Source organism: Trichechus manatus, unplaced genomic scaffold (genome assembly GCF_000243295.1).
Source record: "Trichechus manatus latirostris isolate Lorelei unplaced genomic scaffold, TriManLat1.0 scaffold00025, whole genome shotgun sequence".
Classification (NCBI taxonomy): domain Eukaryota; kingdom Metazoa; phylum Chordata; class Mammalia; order Sirenia; family Trichechidae; genus Trichechus; species Trichechus manatus.
Window position 1 is genome coordinate 19814094 of NW_004443961.1, and position 3794 is coordinate 19817887.

Sequence of the window (3794 nt, forward strand, 5' to 3'; positions counted from 1 at the left end):
AACAATTTAGAATCAAAGGTAATCCTGTTAGCTTACTTGTTTGGAACTCTGTAGGACCATTATAGCTTCTAATAACTCAAAGGTGTGACCTTCTCATTAAATAGCTCTTAATAAACAGTGTAATTGGATCAAGTGAGACTTTATTTTATCTTGGTGTGTGCTCTGGTAAAACTGCCTCTTTAGACACTGATAGAAGACCATGGCTTCAAGTGAGTAAATAATATCACTGATTTTTTTTTTTTTTATTGAGACTTAAAATGTAGTCTTATCTTTTTATTTGAAGAGAATTAATAATTTCTTTTTAATTTGAAAAAGTAATATATGCCTTCTGTAGGAAAAAAAAATGTAGGAAATGTTAAGGAGGAATTGAATAATCACCCATGATTTTCTTGCCCAAGAATAATCTTAACATTTTCACATGTTCACTTTGTCCTTTTTTTCCTTTATCTTAGGGGTGTGTGTGTGTGTGTGTGTATTTAACATGGCTGTGTTCATGATAGTATATACTTTTTTTTTCAGGTTTTTTGGGTCTATCATAAGTATTTATATTATTAAACTCTTTGTAAATGTAATTCTAAATTACTGATCAATATTTTATCTGCATATTCCTTAGTTTACCTGTTATTTCATTTTACCATGAACAGCCCTTCAGTGAATAACTTTGCACAAAGTATGCTTGCTTTTGAGCTTTTTGTTCTCTTACTTTATTTTTGAAATGGTAGGTATATAGAATTTGAAGAATGTATGCCATGCTTTGGGATATAGCCAACAAATGCTAAACAGTAAGATCAAATGCCCACTAAGTAGTACCCTGACTCCCCACTCCCATAGGGTGGCTTAGTTCTTGACCTACCCCAGACTTTCAGCTTTATTGTGCGAAGGTTTCCTAATGAAACTCGGTGTCATGGGTGGGACGTAGGGAGGCTCTCCTGGTCCTGGGAACCATACTAGTTCTGCCTTGTTTCTGTGGCTTTGCACCTGAGCTGATCTGCCCTCCCTTGAGGATCCTTGTATCAGTTTGGAGGTAAGCCAAGCTGGGAGCAATTTCATAGATGACGTTTGAATTTGGGTTGAAACGCAGAAGTAGGCCAGTCTTTGAGGATGAAATGAAGCTCTCTGAACATTGGCTTCATTGTGAGTTGCTGGCCCACGAAGCTGTTGCTGTTATGTAGCCAGTCGTTTACTTCCAACGAAGTGTTAAAAAATTCCATTAAGCCCATACATGTGAAAATTATATGTAGTGGTTTTAAAATTTGTGAAATTCAAAAAAAAAAAAGGAAAAATTCTCATGAGAGTGACAGTCAACTTGGAGACTTTTTTTCTTCTTCTTTTTTTGGTTTGTTTAAATGAGATTCTTAAGTTAGCTTTATCTGAAAGACATCCCAACACTGTACTCTGTCAACTGGATGCCAGCATTTCCATCTAGGATCCTTTTCTAATTCTTGAATACACTTCTTGGTGGTGGTGTGCTAAAGCAAAATAATTTACTGATGATCTGCCTAGGGTGGTTGTGAAGATTAACTAATACCTGATTATCAAACACCCTACAAATAAAAATGGCCGTGAGTAATGCTAGCTGTATGATAGAAGATGAGTAAATGTTATTTCTTTGTGTAATTGCATGTTTAAAATGCTTTTTGCCCCAGTGGGAAATACGCAGAGGTGATGCTGTGGGTTTTAAAGAGTTGTAATACATAGCAGATTAACAGCATAGCTATGATAAATAATAGCTGTCAACTGAAGCATTCATTTAATACTTACGATGTATTCAGGCAACAGAGATCCACTTTCCATCTCTATTAGAGTCTTCTGGAAACAGTGAAGAATCAGTCTTGTGGACATTTGCATGTGTTCTTTGACTTTTTTTTTTTTTTTTAAGGAAATATACCAAAATGAGTAACAGTGTAATAAAATCTCACTAATCTGGATTCTGCTGATTTGGACTTGGCTGTACTACGTACACAAAAGTTATTTTCTCAGTTTAAAAAAAAGGGGGGGCTGGGAAAAAGGGGGTGTGTCTAAAAAGAACTAATTACTTTCAAACCCTAAATGTGTTGGAAACTGAATTCAGGTTACAGTATTTGAAAATAAAATTGTTTAAAATTTATTTTTCTATTTCTCGTTTTTGTTTATTTTAGTCTCTTTTCCTTATGTCTTAATTAGTGAGAAAGATACAGATTCTCCTCTGTTTCTTACTTTCTGTTTTGGAAGGTTGATCTGAAAACAAAATAAACAGTAGAATCCTGACTCTTAACATTTTTTTGGGTCTCTATTGTGTATTGGAGCTGTTGTGGCACAGTGGCTAAGAGCTATGGTCGCTAACCAGAAGGTCAGCAGTTTGAATCCGCCAGCTGGTCTTTGGAAACCCCAATGGGGCATTTCTGCTCTGTCCTGTAGAGTTTCTATGAGTCGGAATCCACTCAATGGCAAAAGGTTTGGGTTTTGGTTATTGTGTATTAGGTACAGTACTAAACACAATAATTCAACAAACATTTATTGATTGCTTATTACATGCCAGGTCCTGCATGTAGGTAAACAAGGCACAGTTGCTTCTTTGAAGAAACCCAAAAGTCCAAGATAATAATGCAGGAGGCTTGGTCAGTGAGGTACCCTTCCCACTTCAGGTGTTTCTCAGCCTCTTAACTGGTGTCTAAGCAGACACCACCATTACACAGATGGACACTCCCCCCTTCAGAAGAGATGAGAATGCCTTCTACGTTTGAGGACTGATTACAGTCCTCTCAGAGCTGGAAGGGACATTAGGAAATGTCTGTTCTCAGCTGTCCAGTTTGTCCTCTTTATGCCATGTGCTCATATTCTCTGCTTGGAATGTGAGGCCAAGTCATAGTTCAACCTGTTTTCTGAGGCAGCTGCATGAATTGACAAATAACATGCAGTGGCTTCCTGCTTATTCTTCCTGCTTCTGGACATTTCTTTCTGAACATTTCCCAGTTATTTCAAACTACGTTTCTACAAGTCAGCACTTCTACACAGATCCTTCTCTGTTTCATTGAGCTGTGTTTTGAACTGTCTTATTGTGGGGCTCCTGCCAGGCAAGCGTTCATTTGTGGCAGTGTCTGTGTGGTAGTGTCTAAGTGATTGTTTGGGAAAATAATTAATTTCACCTATTTCAACAAATATTTACTTATTTTAGAAAAATAAATGAAAAATGTGAAACATGGAAGTGTTGATATCAGTGATAAGAAGCATAGATTTACTACAGAGTGACACTTAATTGCCATGATGAAGGTGGTCAATTTTTGTCCTTTGTTCCATACTCACACTTGTACTTAAACTGAGCAGTTGATGATGAAATATAAGTATAAAATCAAAGAACATTTAAAAATGTGGGAGATGTTGTCGCAGTTGCTGGTGATGGCATCACAAGAATGAGGGTTAAGTTTTGATTGATAACTGTTTTGTGCTCTAGGCACAGAGCACCCCTGGAAGGTGTAACTTTTGCACATTTGACTGGATTACAGGTTTTTAGGATTGCAATATATACAAAGACACAGATCTGTTTGCTTAAGTTTGTGAGCTACTTTGGGAACCTGATTTAACAGTGTATATTCAAACCTAGATATTCCTTTAAAGATTTACTTGGTTCCCTGAGGTGCAGCAAGATAAAATGGAAAAACAAGGCCTTGGATTCAGACTTAGAATAATAATAGCTAGCTTTTTTTTTCATCCAAACACTATTTATTTTCTAGAATAACTTTTTTTTTTTTTAATTGTACTTTAAGTGAAGGTTTACAGAATAGTTTCTCGTTAAACAGTCAGTACACATCTTGTTT

At 36.3% G+C, this 3794-nt stretch overlaps 1 protein-coding gene across 1 annotated transcript in view; it reads left to right on the top strand.

Annotated features, from left to right (window-relative positions):
• The first annotated feature begins 6 nt into the window (after positions 1–6).
• FOCAD (focadhesin) overlaps positions 7–3794 on the top strand; it is a 303131-nt gene continuing 299343 nt past the window's right edge. Inside the window, exon 1 of the mRNA XM_012554721.2 lies at positions 7–18. The gene's annotated coding sequence lies outside the window, so the exon portion shown is untranslated. The remainder of the gene's footprint in view (positions 19–3794) is intronic.